This window comes from Rhinolophus ferrumequinum, chromosome 8 (genome assembly GCF_004115265.2).
Source record: "Rhinolophus ferrumequinum isolate MPI-CBG mRhiFer1 chromosome 8, mRhiFer1_v1.p, whole genome shotgun sequence".
Classification (NCBI taxonomy): Eukaryota; Metazoa; Chordata; class Mammalia; order Chiroptera; family Rhinolophidae; genus Rhinolophus; species Rhinolophus ferrumequinum.
Window position 1 is genome coordinate 70,836,681 of NC_046291.1, and position 19,569 is coordinate 70,856,249.

At 42.2% G+C, this 19,569-nt stretch overlaps 1 protein-coding gene across 3 annotated transcripts in view; it reads right to left on the bottom strand.

Moving 5' to 3' along the window:
* Positions 1 to 19,569, bottom strand: part of LYPD6B (LY6/PLAUR domain containing 6B) — a 155,486-nt gene that overhangs the window by 109,571 nt on the left and 26,346 nt on the right. The window contains exon 1 of one of the 3 annotated variants that reach the window (XM_033111687.1): positions 4,022 to 4,207. The exons of the other annotated variants lie outside the window; for them this stretch is intronic. The gene's annotated coding sequence lies outside the window, so the exon portion shown is untranslated. Of the gene's footprint in view, positions 1 to 4,021; positions 4,208 to 19,569 lie in introns of those variants that run through there. 3 annotated transcript variants of the gene reach the window in all.

Sequence of the window (19,569 nt, forward strand, 5' to 3'; positions counted from 1 at the left end):
CCCTGTCTAGCTCCCTTAATCGTTTCAGATCGGTTTTTTAACAAATAGGGTGTTATTTCAAAATAACTTAAAGATTTTTATAGTATCTCCATTTACGTCTTTTAATGGACATAAGTCTGGTTTAATATGAACAATCCTACTTGAAGAAACTAAAAGAGTCCTGACAATATCGGTAAAGATCATTTCCATTCCTAACATTCTGTGAATACCTCTGATTCAGGCTTAAGCCAAAAGAAAACAAGTCTACAATGGAAAGAAATCAACCAGAAACACTGATTTATTCATATAATTTAAGTGCACGTTGATTTCATTTTGCTATGCAAGTCATTATGACCCACTGGTCAGCTGGAAATTATATGTGAACCATTCTAGGAAAATAAGGCCATTTCCTAAAAAGCCTATATAATCATATGTGAGTCTATGTTACGTTAATGCCTTCGGCTGGATTGATGCCCTTCAAAGGGTGAATTCACTTATCTCTGAAATATGCAGTCTTTTTTCAGGATATCACCTATTCTCATCATTAATTCAACAGTATGCAATGACACAAAATCCTCACCACACTGGAAAAATGGGAATGTATGCAGAGAGCCACAAAATTCCCTCACCCCTCCAATATACAAATCAACACAAAGTCACAGATTTTGGGTTCCCAGAATAGGTCGTCTCCATCCCCATTATACACTATTAGGTGCATATTGTACAGGAAGAAAATGAAGTAGGATATGAGCGTGAAGGGCTAGGAGTTCTATCACAGCTATAAAAAATAAACACAGTTGGCTACAGCAACAGTGTTCCAAACACTCACCCATCCAGCTTCTGCACAATTAAGCAATTTTGATTTTTAAAATGGATTCACTTTTTTATTGCCTTCTTATTGAACCCCTAATATGTATTTTGAAATACATATTTTAAAAGTATCCAGCTACAGGATGGGCAAGACTGCACAGCAAGAATTAAAACCAAAACCACTACTGCTCATTTCCTGTGTGGCTCCTTTTCCAATCCTGGGTTTGCAGGAGGTGAGGGCTGAGAAGGAAGAAGTCCAATATTCACAAACCCTAAAACCAACTGGCTTTCTCCTTGCCTTTCTTATCAGGCAAGAGAACAGATGGATGGCGCCTTTCCATTTTCTAGACAAAGCCTCCTTTGGTTTTATTATTATTAAATGTATGCCAATATGGATAGGCTGTTTTACATGGGGGAAGTGTTTACCTGCATAGGGGGTAAGGAGTGTATTTGGAAACATTTAATTTTGGAAGAAAAAGATGGGCTACATTACACCTGGTCAAAACACTTCACCTACAGAGCATCCATGCGTTAGAAAGGCCCAGTTCCTCTGCCGAACAGCAGCTTCCTGACGTCCTGGATTTTGATAGAGTTGTTCTGAATGGACGTCTGTCCTGCTGCCTGCATTAACAGAGAGGCACTCAGAGCCTAACTTCCTCTTTCGGGTAATTCCAGTCCTCCGTGATGAGCCTTCTGAACAGCTCCCTTCCTGTCCTCTCCCAGGAGTCCTTCCTCATTCTTCTTCCATATTAGTGACAGACACGCTGGAGAAATGCTTCAAATCACACAAAAAACTTAGGAAAAGTTACCTGATCATAAAAGTAACTAGATGAGTTCCTCCCTCTCTTCTTTGCTTTAGCAATACTCAGCATCCTACCCCTTCTTAGGTTGTACAATTTTATAACTGCCCCAACAAAACTGGTTCTTAAAGAGAACTAACCCTCCACATATATACCACCATTGCTGGAACATTCTACATACTTCTGAAAATAACCAATTTTAAGCCAGTTGCCTCTAGTGAAGAAACTACTTTAAGTGGCTCTATTCTTACATAAGCAAACTTGTCAATTAACAAACTCAACTTCCTCATGCCTTCAGTATGCATATCCAGAGTATCAAAAAGAATAAAGGCCGTAATTGTTTATAAGGTATTAAATAAATAAAAACCCACAAACTTACAGTGATACTCAAAAAAAAAAAAAGGGTGAGGGAAATTCGTTACAGAAAAATGCCAGCAGCTCAATACCAACGCAAAGAAAGAATTGCAAAATCCCCATTTGGCTTCTTCCGTGTAATACCTGATTCAGGCAGGGATCAAAGGAAGCAAAAAACTTGGTTGAAAAGTTGTTAAGAAACAGGATATATGCACTTTGCCAAAAATCACCCCACAAATTCTTACTAACTGCAAAAGAAAAATGTACTTTTACAGTGGAAAGCTCTGGCAATGATTAGCTCTGTATCAGTAATACTGGGACAGCAGGATATTGTGCAATATGACATTCACAGCATCAGCTATGAGGTAGCTTGGGCAAAAATGTTTGCTATGGTCTGAATGTCTGGGTTTCCCCCCAAATTCATACGTTGAAATCCTAACCTCCAAAGTATGACGTGTTAATAAGTAGGGGCTTCGAGCGGTGACTAGGTCATGAGGGTGGAACCTCACAAACGGGATAAGTGTCTTATAAGAGACCCCCCAGAGCTCCCTAACCCGTCATGCGAGGACACAAGGAGAAGTCTGCGACCCGGAAGAAGGCCCTCACCCAACCCTGCTGGCACCCTGATCTCAGACTCCCAGCCTCCAGAACTGGGAGAAATAAATTTCTGTTGTTTATAAGCTACCCAGTCTAGGGTACTTTGTTAGAGCAGCGTGAACAGACCAACACAATGTTCAACCTGAATCGCCTCACACTTCTAAACCTAACTTCCAGTTTACAGGATTTACACATGAAAGTGAATAAGGAACTGACTCAGGAGAAAATCCTCAAGAAACCCATCATGTGGGACATTATCCAAGATAACTAGCCCAGATTCCACAAAACAATAAAGGAGGAGGTATGGGGGAGGAGGGTTGTCATAAGTTAAAGGAAACTAACATAACCAAATGTAATGTGTGAACCTTGCTTAGATCCTCATGTTGAAAAGAAAGTTATGTCATTTTTCAAATAAGCAGGGAAACTTGAAAATACTGGCTATTAGATTATAAAAAAAAAAAAATCATTGTTCATTTTCTTAGTTGTAATATTATAGCAATGAACAGGGAAATGTCCTTATTCTTAGCAGATGCATTCTGAAGTCTTTAGAGGTGAAATGCTCTGATGCTTGAAACTGGAGAGAGAGAAGAGCACATACAGCAAAATGCTAACCGTTTGCTGGCGCAGTGTACTGGTGTGGTACACATGAAGCTCTTTCCTTTTGTAATAACTGCTCTGAAGGTATGCCCTACTGGGTCCTTTTATTCCCACTCAAGGGTACTTCATTCATCCAGTGTCTCCGGGCATGGATTTCTGCACTGCCTTCGTTAGCAGCAGCAGGAGCCTCTGTTTCCTGTGCTGGCATTGGGTTGCTTTTACAGAGGCATACCCGGGAGCACCCAAGCAGGCAGAGAAAGCTGTTCCACACCCTGAATTCCTTATTTCCTATTGGCAATGAGGTAGAAAGGGAGGCCTGAATTATGGCTGTACCCAGTCTGGTTCAGCGACACGGTTTTCCAACGGCCTAAGTACATGGTAATCATTAACCACGCAATGGAGTCCAGCCAACCTGGACCCTCTGTTGGCACAAGAACAATCCCAAATAATTCCACACAATAACACTGACAACCCCAGTTCTTGAGTACTTACTGTGTGCCAGACACCATTCTCAGTGGCTTACACGTATCGTAATTTATAGATTTCCAGATGTGGTCAATCTGTATCACATTAAACACTACACTCAAGTAATGACAGCAATACTCATTATAGGTAAAGGCCAAAGAGTAATTTGTAATATTATTCACATTCAGAAGGGTAAGTCATCACTGTTGGAAAAAATGGGCACTGGTACTACGGGTGGGAGGAGGTTCACTGTTTCTCTCCTAAAACCCATTAATGCAAAACTTCACATTCTTGCCATGTCTAGGCATCCAGAACCATTTATCATGAGAAAGAATGTATCACAACCAAAAAATCACAGCTTGCTCCCAGCTGTCTACCATGGCAATCAAAGCAAGAGCAGCAAAGATATATTATCTTACCCAGTTGTTCCTCCCGGGCCATGCTAATGCCACAGCTCCTTTCACACATGAGTGTTAGAAGAGTCAAAAGACTAGAGCAGATGTTTCCCTCCGCAGAGTTACTGCTGATAGTTATTAAGGGGGGAAATTAAGCTTCAAATATCCCAAGGGGATGGAATAAAGGAGAAAAGGGACCTTCTAACATCAGGGAACTTAGGTGAGTATTCCAATCTTGGAGAGCGACAGCTAAACATGTACAAAAAGGAAGTGTGGCAAAACATTCAGCAAGCGATTCCAGTATTTAACTACCTGGTAACTGTATCTACATAGTAACTATACAGAAGAGAGCAATTCTTTTATTAATAACATAGGAAGGCTACACTGGAATATCAGGTAGCAATTAGAACTGAAGGGTAACAGAATAAGCCACACCAAAATAGGACTGTCAGAATTCAGGACAGGCCCTCCCAAAATATGCCACTTTGGCATCCTGATTATTCTGAGCTATGGGTACTTGAAAAACAGCAAATGCAGGGAAAGGCTGTCTCTGAATTCCCTACCTGCTTAAAGACAGATCCTCCCAAGGGAACGCAGTTGTCATAAACCCCCTCCCCGAGAGTTTCCTCAACCAGGGGAGATTGATTCATCACAGGACAGGAGACTAGATGTCAACAGCACACCCAGAAAAACTTTGTCACAAACCATCATATCTCCCATCTATTCTTCAAGGGTCCATCCATCTTTCCCCAAAATCATTTACTCTCCCCTAAGAGGCCTACATCCCTCCTCCTTTCCCTATTAGGACGGTAGTTAAGCCTGAATTCTAAGCTCCCTCTGGGAGATTTCCCCCTGGGTATGTCCCATGTATACATGAGGTATGCATGTTAACAAACTTGTTTCGTTTGTCTTTTCTTGCTCATCTGTCTTTCATTATAGGGGGGTCTTAGCTAAGAACTCAAAAGGGCAGGGGAAAATTATTTTTCCTCCTGCAGAACAAATGGACATCAATCACTACAGGCAACAACATGGATGCGATCTCATCCAGTGTTCACCCAAAGAAGCCAGACACTACAGAGTACATACTGACTGTATAATGTAGCTATCGAAATAATTTATTTAAAATTTTTTAATTTAAAAAAAGTTTTAAGTGTATTTAAAAATAAGTGCATAAAATTCAAACCAAGCGAAAATAATGAATGTTGTTAGAATTCCGCATAATGGTGACTTTTAGAGAGACAGGTAGTCAGTAGGGAGCAGCACGAGGGGCAGGGACTGTCTCTGGGTGCCGGTAAGGTTCTCCCACCTGATGTGGGTGCTGGTTACACAGCTGTGGTCAGTGTGTGGAAATGCCCTGAACTGGACTCTTCCAGGTGCACTTTTCTCTGTGTATGTTGTATGAGGTTTGACAATTAAGTTCGCGAACTTGTTGCACCGCTGTTGCTAACCTCTTTTGATATCAGAGGGATTATTCGTTATGAATTTGTACCAACTGGACAGACAGTTAACGAAGTTTACTATTTGGAAGTGCTGAAAAGGCTGCATGAAAAAGTTAGACGACTTGAACTTTTCACCAACAATTCATGGCTCTTGCGTCACAACAATGCACCAGCTCACACGGCACTGTCTGTGAGGGAGTTTTGAGCCAGTAAATAAATAACTGTATTGGAACACCCTCCCTGCTCACCTGATCTGGCCCCCAATGACTTGTTTCTTTATGCGAAAATAAAGGAAATATTGAAAAGACATTTTGATGACATTCAGGACATCCAGGGTAATATGACGACAGCTCTGATGGCCATTCCAGAAAGAGTTCCAAACTTGCTTTGAAGGGTGGACTAGGCACTGGCGTCGGTGCATAGCTCCCCAAGGGGAGTCCTTTGAAAGTGACCGTAGTGATATTCAGCAATGAGGTATGTAACACTTTTGCTAGGATGCATTCGCAAACTTAATTGTCAGAACTTTGTACATAATAAAAAAGTTTAAAATACAAAGATAATGTGATACTCCCACTCCAGGAGAGCTCTGACTTCCACGTTGGAAACCACCTCAGCAATGATGGCGACACATAAAATCAGCCACTTCAGGAATGTGAGAGGGCAAGGCAATTGGAAACCAACATCTAAGTCTACACGTAAAGTGAAATGAGACCCAGTCCCGGCCATAGCATACGAATAAGTCCACAGGCATTAGCCAGAATTGCTGGGGGGCAGTAATTACAGAGGCCTTTGATCTGCTGTTATACTTTCTATCTGGATGCCAAGGAGGCCAGTCCACAAACAGGCCCACGGCACTCTGGCACCTATTTACAGAACCAAGCCCTGATCCTGCCCCTTCGAGTGACAACAGCTGAAGGCAGGACTGAGATGTCACTAATGTCCTGAAGTAAACACACGATTAAATCAAGACGCCACTAAGTTAACTTCTGTCTGGTGTTTGTCAGCAGGATTCCAGTCAGACAGCCAATCTCCCTGTCCCAGGTTGGCATTTCTCCTAATGTACTGGATTCTTTAAAAGGAAGGAAGAACAGAGAACTTGAGAGAAATGGCACAGCCTGCTACTTCAGACTGCCCAATCCTATTTGACATTCCTGCCTACTGTTAGGGGTTGAACTGTGTCCCCTAAAATTCGTATGTTGATGTTTTGACCCCTAGTATCTCAGAATGCGACCTTATGTAGCAATAGGGTCATTGCAGATGCAATTTGTTAAAATAAGGTCATACTGGAATTGGGTGGGTCCTAATCCAACATGACTGTGGTCCTTATAAAAAGGGAAAATTTGCGTGTGCGCGCGCACACACACACACACACACACACACACACCCAGGGAGAACACCATGTGAAGACTGGAGTTGTTATGCTGCCACGAGCCAAGGCCAGGAGAGAGGCCAGAACACATCCTTACTTAATGCCTTCAAAGGGAACAAGACCCGCTAACACCTCAATCTCAGACTTCCAGCCTCCAGAACTGTGAGAAAATACGTTTCTATGGTTTAAGCCACTCAGTTTGTGTTACTGTGTTATGGCAGCCCTAGCAAAGTAATACCCCTACATATCCCAGGTCTGCCAATGTTGGTTAGCAAGGTAGTTCTATCGTTATCTTGGAGCTGAAGAAACAAATACAGAGAAATAAAGTAGACTGCTTTACATCACAAAGCCCCCACTCACTGAGATCACAATTCAGGAATCAAGAAAAAGTGAGCTGCAAAATGGAGTGCGAAGTAAACGCATGAAAGAAGTCAATTCTCTTTCCCTGGAGACCTGCTAAGTCCTTTGTCTAGGATGGGGTTCCAGATGGTTCTGTCCAAAGAGAAAGGTGGCAGAAGTTATGTGCCAAAAGCCAACTCCAGCATAACTTCCCTCTAGACTGGTAACTCCCATTGCAGGAATGAATTACTTTTCAAAGGCCTGAATCTGCTAGAAAGAATGTAGTTACTGAAAATAAGACAAGAAAAAAAGAGAATATGAATAGAAATGGTATTTTAATACATAATAAGACTCCAAGGAAGGCTCGTAGTTCAGAATCACTTCTGAACTTTAATAGAGAATTAATCTACACTGTCTTCCAAAAATGTCAGTCCAGCAAAAACCTGGCACAATGGTGTCCATTTCAAAGGCAGCCACAGTGGGGGGCGGGGAGAAAAATGAACCTCTGGAAGTAATCAGCACTAGGATGGGTATTCTGAATTGATCTCTGGTATGACTGAAGTCCAAATTACAGCAAACATCAGTAATATCTAGATTAAATTTAATACTAGCTGGAAAAATATGGGTCGCGTTAAATTTTATGACATGGAAGCCCACTCATTTAAGAAATATTGATTGGGCACCTGCTCCATACAGGACACCAGTCCACACACTGAAAGACCCCGCCATGAGCACAACGGATACTAGCCCTGCCCTCGTGGGGCTTAGAGAGGGGCTCACGAGCTGGAGTTTAGAGGTAACTCATCCAATGGTACTTGCTGGTCTTTAAAGGAGTAAATTTTGTAACGACAATCTTACAAATTTCTATTTGTTCTTCTGAATTTGAAAATTAGCCAGCCCTCCATGACTATCACTGAAATGAGTACCCGAGTCTGGGCTCTGGCTTCTCAGAGGTACAGTGTAGGGGAGGGAGGAGGGTTCGTCCCACTTAGTGGGTGCACCAACCACGGAAGCAGACCGATGGATAGCTTGAGAAAGCCAGTCACTGATTTCATCCCCAAAGGACAAGGTACTTCAAGAGACTGCACTTCTTATCCTGGCTGACAACTTCACATTTCAAATCATTGGTTTCCGGAAAAGAACTCTGCCCTCCAACATACGCCGATGTGACAGGGGCAAAGCATTCCTTGGCCAGAGAGGGACGCACAGGCCAATTTGAAGACTATCTATCAGTTACGGCAGGAAACAGCCAGGTCTCTGTCCAGGGATCGTGGCACTTTCCCAGAGGGAGGCAGGGGTACAAAGTGAGGTCAGCATTCCCTCTACCTCCACATACGGGACTCCTCAGTCCTTCAAGGGCCCTCCTCTGGCCTGACATTGTGGCACTGAGACCGGACATCGGCAGATCAGCCCACCAGGCAAACTAAGAGTGTTGACTGTCACATTCCTCATGTCACTTCTACAATTTCCCTGTCCTGGTGAGGACAGAGCCGCTCAGAAACAGCCTCTTCAACCAAGTTGGCCCCTCATGAAGCAGCTGCATTTGCTTCGAGGAGCAACAGCTCCGCTTCAGACCCCAGCCACAGCACAGGGACTTGACGTCATTCCACCCCCTTTCTTCCTTAATGACATCATCTCACTTTCAGCCAAAAGACAAATGAAAAGTTAGATGCCGGCGTGATTAACTTCAGTTTTTACATTATTAAACTCACAATTTATCCACTAAAAATATGCCCAGCACTTGGAGGATAGGGGCACTGTGTTAATGGCGCTGATCTGTCACTGTGCAACAGGGGAGCTCAAAACCGGAACAATTATAATTGTGTGTTCGTGTGGATATGCTCCGCTCACCAACTTTAAAGAATAAGGTACATTGAAAAGAAAGGACGAAACTTTAAAAGCTACTCCCTTCCAATCACTTTAAAAACAGCCTTTTGAAGAGCCAGCTGCTCCAGGGGAGTCCCAGGGAAAAGTTTTGAAACTATAGTCACCACTTCTCACTACCTGTCACATTGTCTTTAAGAAAAATCAAAATGTATAGGAATACAATGGTTTCCAAACACAAAGGGAACATATTTTTCAGTAAATCTATTATGTCCAGGTGGCTATTTAAGCCATTCCGGAAACCAAACTCCCCACCCCCTGGGCTGATGGAAAGCTAGTAAGTTTCAATGCTCTCCAGCGCTTCCTGCAGATATAAGTGGGTGCCCCCGCAGTGGGATTTTTTTGCCTTACCTTTTCAAATTGCAAGAGATGCCCTGGAAATTTAAAAATAAGCCCTCAGGGCATTCCATGGCATTGAACAGGCCATTGATCACTAAGTGCTCCAGGCCGTCCATTTCATTTCAACCAGCCAGTAGTTTGGCCATAGCCAGAGGCAGAGTGTCATCTCCACAAAATACGAATGCCTCAAGTACAAAAGGGGTGGGGGCATGGGGTGAACCTGCAGCTATGCATATCCTAGGTTAGGGATATCTTCACTTCTCCCTAGTCCAGAACTGCTTCCTCCTCTGTCTCTCTAAATGACCACATCCTACCCCTGCACATCTTAACCGTGACACTACCCTGCTAAGGAATTTACAAAAATGCCATGAACACCTCAGATTTTCAAACATTCATGATTACTGAAGCAACCTAACTGTCCGTCAAAAGACAAATGGATAAAGATGATGTGGTGATGTGTCTGTGTGTGTACACACACACACACACACACATACACACACACACACAATGGAATATTACTTGGCCATAAAAAAGAATGAAATCTTGCCATTTGCAATAACATGGACGGACTGAGAGGGTATATTATGCTAAATGAAGTAAGTCAGACAGAGCAAGACAAATGCCATATGGTTTCACTTATAATTGGACTGTAAAAACCAAAATAAACAAACAAACAAAACAGAAACAAACTCATAGATACCGAGAACAAACCAATGGTTGCCGGATGGGAGGGGAGTTGGGGGGAGAGTGAAAAGGTGAAAGGGATTAAGAAGTACCAATTACCAGTTATAAAAATAGCCAAGGGGATATAAAGTACAGCACAGGAAATACAGTCAATAACATTACAATAACTATGTATGGTATTGTATGGGTACTCAACTTACAGGGCGATCTCTTTGTACGGTACATAAATCTCTAATCAATATGTTATACATCTGAAAATAATATAATGTTTTATGACAACTATAATTGAAAATTTTTTTTTAATTTTTTAAACATTCATGATAATATTCTCCAATGAATAAAGGCAACCAAGTTTCCTGTCCATTTTCAACCCTGGGGCTTTTTGTAAATTGGAGTAAGAATTTTTCCTTTACTTTTTAAGGTAGTACATTCTCACTATAGTTGATTTATTAGATCCCACCAAATATGTACAACCACCATCAACATTCTTTTCCTGTCTTTTTTCCAATTTTCATCCTGCATCATAATTAATTTAGAACATATCATAAATATTATTTTAGCTGTAAAATATCCTATCCTATGGATATACTACCATTACTTATCCATTCTCTTCTTGTTAGATAATTAACTCACTTTCAATATTTCTTTATTACAAATTACACTTTAAAGAATATCTTTAGGCCAAAGATTTTTTTTATTATTATTTCAGACATTCCCTTGAAAATATATTTCTAGAGTTAGAATTATTCCAGGTGTAATTACCCAAACAGGTAAATCATTTTAAAGTTTAAGTGACACACTACCAAAAGGGTTCTCATTCATTTCAGTGCTAAATCCTGACATTTCACTCTCCGATATTCAAAAAACATTCTTCCCTTAAACCATTCTTCTGGATCTTCTCTCCTGGATTGGCCTTATTCTCAGGTAAGCCTCCTGCCTCCCGCAGTAGAACAGGCCCCAATTTCCTAGGCTTAAGTAGTCTCACTTTTAAGAGGGTAGGGTTTTGTTATGTATTTGCTTTTGTTTCTACATATTTTCACTCATCCTCTAACCCTGCCACAACACATTCAAAAAAGCACTCTATCAAGCTTATTTTTTTAAATATGTGGATGACATATTTGTTTATGTCACCTGCTTTTTAGAATGTAAAACCTTGAGTGATTAGAAACATTTAAGTGTCTAGCCAAAAAAGTACTTGATATAGTCTTATGACCTACTCTTTAATTTCCTTTTTGTAAAATTTTACACAAGTTCCTAGTCAAACTCAGAGTCATATTCAAATTAGGTGCAGTAGTTTACAGATTCATCCATAATTTCTGCCGTCTAGTCCTCCATTTACATAAAACAAATTAGTTTCCTTCTTTCTTTTCTCCTCCTGAAGTCTGACAACTATTCAAGAGTTTAAACTTTAGTTCATTGTTTTTTAGAATCCCATGAACTATGTAACTCCATCACACTGAGATTTAACACAAATATATATATTAAATCTAAATTACTCAGAAACGGGTAATTTAATAAAATGTACATACGCACTGCAAAACACAATACAAAACCACAACCATAAACATACATATCCATCAAAATAGAAGTTGCCAATCTAAATCTGATTAGCTGTTTCTACGTTTTTCTATTACTTTCTGTTTACTACTTATTCACTTAGGACCAGCACAGCCCATAAGGATGCCAAAGGTTTAAGAACGATTCATGAGAAGGGAGGGAAGGAAGGAAAGAGAGAGGGAGGAAGATTTCTGAATTTCAAAATCAAAATCGCAAAACGTTTATAACCATCTCAATCTGTGGTTGCAAATTAAGAAAAGAGCACCATCATTTAACGTTAGCAACAAAACCCTGGGAATAACGTGAGGAGCACAGCTCCAATTCCATGGCCACCTCTCCCTTTCTTCATTCCATAGGAACCTCACGTTACTCTATGACTGAGGACCTGAGGCTGACACTGTGAACAGGATACACCGCGGTGGCTTCTCAAACGTTTCAGTGCCTCTGACTCCCCTGTCAATGTGAAATGCTGATTCTGATTCAGGAGGTGGGGAAGGGGCTTTGAGAGTCTCATTCTAACAAGCTCCCAGGGGCTGTATCACTGCTGCTCGTCTGAGGACCAAACCCGAGTAGCAAATACGGAGGGTGCCCAAAAAAATGTATACACGTTTTTAGACAGGAAAACTATTAAAATTGTAATACTCAGGGCGGCCGGATGGCTCAGTTGGTTAGAGCGTGAGCTCTGAACAACAGGGTTGCCGGTTCGATTTCCACATGGGCCAGTGAGCTGCACTCTCCACAACTAGATTGAAGATAACGAGCTATCGATGAACTGCCGGAGGGGTGGCCGGATGGCTCAGTTGGTTAGAGTGCAAGCTCTTAACCAAAAGGTTGCCGGTTCAATTCCCACATGTGATGATGGGCTGTGCCCTCTGCAACTAAAAATTGAAAATGGCGACTGGACTTGGAGCTGAGCTGCGCCCTCCACAACTAGACTGAAGGACAACGACTTGGAGCTGATGGGCCCTGGAGAAATACTGTTCCCCAATATTCCCCAATAAAATTTAAAAAGAAAAAGAAAAGATGCCACTAGCATAAACCCCCAGATTCTGACTTAATTGGTCTAGAACGTTTAATTGGTCTAGAATGAAACCTGGGATTTTGGCACCTTTTAAAAAAAAAAAGAAAAATTGTAATACTCATTATATATACCAATAACAAAAGATGAATACAAGTCACGTTTGACTTCTGCAATTACAAGAGGGGCTCAAAGTGGTTACCATCAGCGTCCAGACACTTCTGATCACGGCGAACTACTACTTAAGTGACATTGACCAATGTGTCCACTTGTATACATTTTTTTGGTACCCCCAATATATAGACTTCAGCATCTAAGAATTTTGTAATGACTGGATTTATAATAAAAGTTTCCAAAATACAGCTATAATGATTGACTGGCTCAGTTTGTTTTATTAAATGCAAGGTCTTTAAAGACAAAAAAGACACCTTGTTTTTCCATAATATTATTAACATTGATTGGCAATTACATTATCTATTAACAAAAAATATCAGAAACTGGGAACATGAGTTGCCTTGAGGAGGAACTGACCAACTGGAGGAGGAGGAATGGAAGGGAGAATTTTCTTCAGTGAACGTCCTTTTGCAGCTTTTAAATGTTGAACCCCATGAGTGAATTACCTACTCAGAAAATAAATTGTATTTTAAAATTTTAAAGCGTTTCATAGAATACTCTGGAAGCTCAATAAATGTTAACTCAAATTAATCCTTTTCCCAGGGCAGTAAGTGGTAGGCCCGGGGAGACCACTCACGTCAAATAAGTTAGCATTCTTCTTCAAAGAGGGAATATCTCTTAGTTTCACCACCTTCTAGGATCACGCCAATATTGTATTTTATAGTAACATTTTCCAATCCGATTACTGTCCTCTGGCACTGGCAATGCCCAACAGCATGCCGTGATTCCTAACAGATTCAAAAAAGCTTCTATGTGCACCTCTACTAAGTCAGGTTCCCACTGCTGAGAACAGGATAATACTGCGGAGAACTTTCTCATGCCTCAGCGTCCGGTCTGTACGTTTGAGAACTGGGTCTATTTGCACTATCGTTGTTTCTATTAACAGCATTCAAGTTGGTGTTTTAGGTCTACACATAGAGACGGAACTGCAACTGAAAACAGAGACCAAATGAAGGAACAGGTGAGAAGGGTGTATGCATGCACGGGTGTGTTATCACCCCAGGAACCCGACTGCTGCCCCTTAGCGTAAACATTAGCGTGACCCTCTGATCTGACCTTAACCTGGATCTACCCAGCCCCACCTAGACCCTCACAGCGTCTCCACCGCAGACGCATTCTTCTTAACACACTGTGGTCAGGACTCAGCTGTAAGCCTCTGAAAGCACTAGTTGTACTTGCAACCTCTGAATTAACATTCATTTGTAAACACTTAAATTCTTGTTTTGGTTCTGCTTTTAATTGAGTCACCATAAAGCAGACTATACCACGTTCCGTTGAGGTTTCCTTCCCCAGATCGCTCACTTCTGCCCTCCTTTCTCAACTGGCACTGCCAGTGCCCTGGTCTGGGTCTATATCCCCCCACCCTGGGTCCCCATTCTCTCCTCTGGCACAGCCTGGGCTTGTAACTGAGTGGATCAGCTGCACGGGCCAAAGGATCAGAGACAGACAAACCCAAGCTGGAGGGAATCCACATGTCACAGGCCTGCTTTGAAGAGTTTTGGCAACAGTCCAGCATGTGTGTCTAAAGAAGCACGGTCAGCCATGCCTCCTTCCAGTCTCCGTGCCTGTTATACAGGAGCAGGAGGACGATAACCAAAAAACACTAGGGTGGGGAAAAAGGAGGCCAAGCCGAGCGGTGGATCTCCCCAGGTCTTCACTCCGCGCAGAGCCCTGAACAGCTACAAATACAGCCCAGAACCAGCACAGACTCCCAGCAACACGGGGGTGGGGAGGGGGGCTTGGCAGGGAGGATGGCAAGAACCAGGCAGATCCAAGGGCCCAGCCGAGAGGTCTGTGATCGCAGCACAAACAATCAAAGAAACTCAGAATTACAGGCCAAGGAAATATTGTGAGGGTTGAGGCTAGGGTGTCACTCAGCTCATGTGCGTGCTCTCATCCACAGCTTGAACGGGGTCACAAATTTCCTACCTGCCAGGAGATGGGTGTGAAGCTGCCAGGGTGCCTCTGCCCACGTCAGCAATGGATCAGGAACTGAGAGCGACTGCGCTGGGCCGGCCCGTGCAAAGCAAAGGAGCTACAGCTGCTCAGGGAGAAAGCAGGAACAGCTGCCAAACTGCCATTGCACGCACTGAAGAACTCTCCATAGCTCCTCCTACGTACCCACCACCACCACCATCATCAAAACCAACAGTCACTGGGAAAGCGTTACCTCTGAAGACACCACCTGCAACCATTCTCCTCCCTGCCTACTATTCTCCAGCCTCTCTGACCTCGCTGATGTTCTTTGAAGAAACCAAGTAATTGCCACCCCAGGACCTTTGCACTTGCTCTACTTAGGTGCCCCCATGGGTACCCCATAGCTCTTTCTCTCTCCTCCTTCAATCTTCACTCAAACGTCTCAGTCAGCCTTCCCTGACCACCCTATTAAAAACTAGAAATCCTCTCCTCCAACACCCTACCACTTTCTTCTTTCTGTATTTATTTTTCTTCAAAGCACACATCACACTGACATTCTGTATGTTTAACTTATATATTTGTTTATGTCCCCTTCACCATAGGCATATGTGCTGAGAGTCTAGGAAGGGTACAGGCACCTTCCAGAGAGAAAAAGGAACAGTACATACAGGCAAACCCAACAAACGCCCATTAGGCCCTTTTCCACAGCCATTTGCTTCCTGATCTTTAACATCTAGGGTGAGAATCCTCCTCCTACAAGTTTTTCTTTATGTCTCTGTTTCCCTGGCCTCCCCTTTCTCCAAACTCCCACAGCATTGCCTGTTCTGTGCAAACTTCACACTAACCAATAGCACCTGCGTCACTGGACCCCTGAGAGGATTAAAAGTAAGCGCATGCTTAGAAAAGCTCTAGGACACTGCTTGTAGCACACATGCTGATTAAAATCTTATTTCTACAGCTAAATTGTAAGCAAATTGAGGGCAGAGATCTTATCCTATACTTTGGAATCCCCCAGAATACTTAACACAGGTTTTTAATAATTATTTGTCAAGTGACTGAAACATAGGATTTCCACTTTTAAAAATGCTTTTGAAACCCCTTAGAATCTCTATTTAAACAGAGATTCCAATCCTTTACTGCTTCCAGGAGTGACCTGGTGTGCAAATACAGCAAATCCCCGAAAATGGCATTTAGAATAGGAACTTTGCTATAGCATGAATAGCGGAGCCAAAATACTACATAAAAAAAAAAAAGATCAAACAAATATTGACTCAAAAGAATTTTCCCCAAGGCAACTGTTATAGTCTTATCTTGAATAGAATGTTTGCACAGTTAATTAAATATCGCTATGGACTCAGCAAAAGCCCAGGCAGACCCTGCCAAACCAAGTTTTACATTCCCACCATCTTATCACTGGGCACAGGTCCCTCTCCTCACACCCCTCACCTATCACTACCCCTAATGCTGCGTGTGGGATTAAACGATAAGTAAGTCACACACCTTTCAGCCGTGCACAAAAGATAATGGAATCTCAGTGCCAGAGATTCCATTTACCTATCCCACCGCAAATATGCTCTGTCTTTACCCTCCCAGAAATCAATCAGGCTGCATCTGTTACTACCTGTTGACTTCTTGGAAATGTATGAAATAGAACCGTGTAGAGACAGAGGCATTTACTGGTTTTACAGAACATGCCTCTATATATCAAATACTAACAATAGTTTACTTCTTATGATCACCAACAGAGAAGCCTGCCAGAAGAACCCAGGAGCCTCAAAATTCACCTTAAAATCACAGACTGTTCTGGGCAGGGCCTGAGCTAGATGCTAGCGTTCACTGGGTTGTCTAAAACGTGAAGGTCAATCGTGATAAGTAGCAGCCAACAAAAGTCATTCACAAGGAGAACTGACTCCGGGTGGTGAACACACAATGGGATTTATAGATGATGTAATGCAGAATTGTACACCTGAAATCTATGTAATTTTACTAACAATTGTCACCCCAATAAATTTAAAAAAAAAGGCGGGAAAAAAAAAGTCATTCACAACCTTTCTTCCTTCCCTCCTTACCTCTAGCCATTATTTATCAAGCACTTTATATGATGACATCATATTTATATGATGGTCCAAGTACTGTTCTAGGCACTGAGAGTTCAAGAGGGAATAAACCTTACCATGTCCTCAGGAAGGTTGTAGTTTAGTGCGAGAGAGATATCAAGATAAATAAGTAAAATGTACACTGTGTTAGATATTGATAAGTGCTAAGGAGAAGAGAAAAACAAAAAGCAAACAACAAAATAGGAAAGCAGAATATGAAACGTCAAAGGGCCAAAGGGAGGGAGTGAAATTACAGATGGGTAGCCAAGGACATCCTCTGTGAGAAGCTCATATTTGAGTCTCCAGAGAATAAGGGAGCCAGCCTTGCAGATAAATGGGAAAAAGTATTCCAGGCAGGGGAGATTTCTGTGCAAATGTCCTGTGGCAGAGCATGGCTGACATGCTGGGGAACATCAAGGAGGCCAGTGTCGCCAGAATGTAACATTCACAGAAAGAGAGATGAGAAATACGACCCGAGAGGCGCAGGCAGCAACACCAGACAGAACCCTGCTTCCAAACATATGCCCTTTTATCAATCACAGGAAGACCACCCACTTACCAAATTTTCATTTACTCAAGACTCTCCAGTGGTTATTTTTCTAAGAATTTATATCTCCATATTTCTAGAGAACAACCTGCCCCCTACAAATAAAGAACAACAGCAATAAAAAAAGTTATACAGCAAGCCAACATATTTGCCTGGGGAAAAACCCTAAGCTTCAATTAATAGAAACAAAAACTGTTTGTTGCTTTGAGTCTAAGCTTCCATACATAGGACTGGTACCACGCGTCACAATAGACAACACAGCTCAGCACCGTGGGCAACTGGACATGCAACGATGCTATAAAAAGATGTCATGTGTGGGTGGCCGGTTAGCTCAATTAGTTAGAGCGTGGTGCTAATAACACCAAGGTTGCCGGTTCGATCCCCGCATGAACCACTGTGAGCTGCACCCTTCTTAAAAAAAAAAAAAAACAAAAATGTCATGCTGGTTAAAAAGAATAACATGCAGGATTACAGGAGGCTGGTGCATTGAAATTTATTATCACAGGGACATTTCTTAACATGTTTATTGCCTTTAAGTCTTTGGCAAATTTAAATGACAAGCAGGCTAGTGTAATATCCACACCACACAACCTTTCTGCCCAACCAGCTTCTCAACATGAATAAGATGCTAGCAGCCAAACATCTGAGACACAAAAGGGTTTGGGGCAGGACCTGAAGATCTGCGGTCTTCCAGTTCAATTTAATCCTGATCAACCTAGTTTCATGCATCACATAACAGTTTTCCAATTAACAAACATTCATAAATTCTAACCAACTCATTGTAGTTGGTTAGACTCAACACCACTGTTAAGAACACAGTCTGTGTCCCCAAGACAAGCATGGACTACACGGGGTACCTTGAAGCCAGTGTAACAAAAAACATCTGCTATCAATGACTAAGTAGTCACAATCTTTCATCTTCAGATTCTACCAAGGCCACGCCCAGCGCCCCACCCACAAAAATGGACAAATTCACCCCTCTCCAGGTTGGAAGTTAATCTAAAAGAAGTCCATGGGGCTCACGTGATTTACACATGAAGAACTGGGGTGGAAGAAGTGGCTGGGACTTCAGAAAGGTACGGATTGGAGGAGTGAAAAGAAGTTTTGAGGAGAGGTGATTCAGAACCCTCTGAGGCAGGAGAGAAGGAAGAGGATTTTTAGAGTTGTTACTTAGATTTTTTTAGAAATACACATTGAATCCTCTTGATGTTCTCTAAAAGAGGCAAGTAAAGTTTGAAACTTTAGAAATACTCATTAGTTACTTTGGATCTTGAACTGCAAACTGCATTAATTATTCTCAGAACAACTAGAGGTAGTCCATGGACATAGAAATGCACGGAATTCTTCACTTGACCTGGTAACATTCCATGTTGAGGGCAGTGATGTATTCCAGAACAAAGCCTGGCAAAGACGTTACAGGGCAAATCACAACCAGACACCCCTGACCCCCATCAAACATCCCAGACAATTAGTCTACAGATGTTAAAAATGACACGCCAATTTCTCCCAAACAACCTAAAAAAGCAGAGATTTCGGCAATGATTCATTCGAGTCTCAGCGAAGAGTTCAAGAAACAAAAACTGGCTTTTCTGCAGTGATGTTCCCCAATCATCTAGAAGTTAACTCAGAATTCTACCTTCTTTCAAAGTTCTAAAGGAGGGGCAGAGATTCAGTCGTGTCCTTAAAAGGAGGTCCATGAAATTACGAGAATCATGATTCTGGGACCTAATGAGTGTGTCAGAACCACCCAATGGAACTAGCCTTCGGCTCCAATTTGGCAGACTGCCTCTGGACTCCCTAGAAGTTTCCAAAAACATACCAAATGTCTTGGTGGTGGTTTGCAAAGACCATATTGTTTCCTATAATGATTCTGTTAGATGTCTAAGAATAGGAGGCAGTCCATGAACTCATAAAAAGACCAAAACAAGGCAAACATGTACTCCCTCCATGAGCGGACCAAGAACTTACCAGATGACAGAGAACCCTGGAGTTCAGGGCAGGGGAGTGAACTTGTAAACAGACAAAACAGTTTCTGCCTTTTCACTCACCACCTCACACTCCCAGCCACCTTGGGGTCCATCAGGAGCTAACAACAAAAACCACACTCAGAAACTCCATATCGCCTCAGTAAGAGACTGAAACGCTTAAGAAACTACTCAGGCCCACACCCAATCTCCTCCACCTGGACAGCCCATCAAAGCACTAGAGG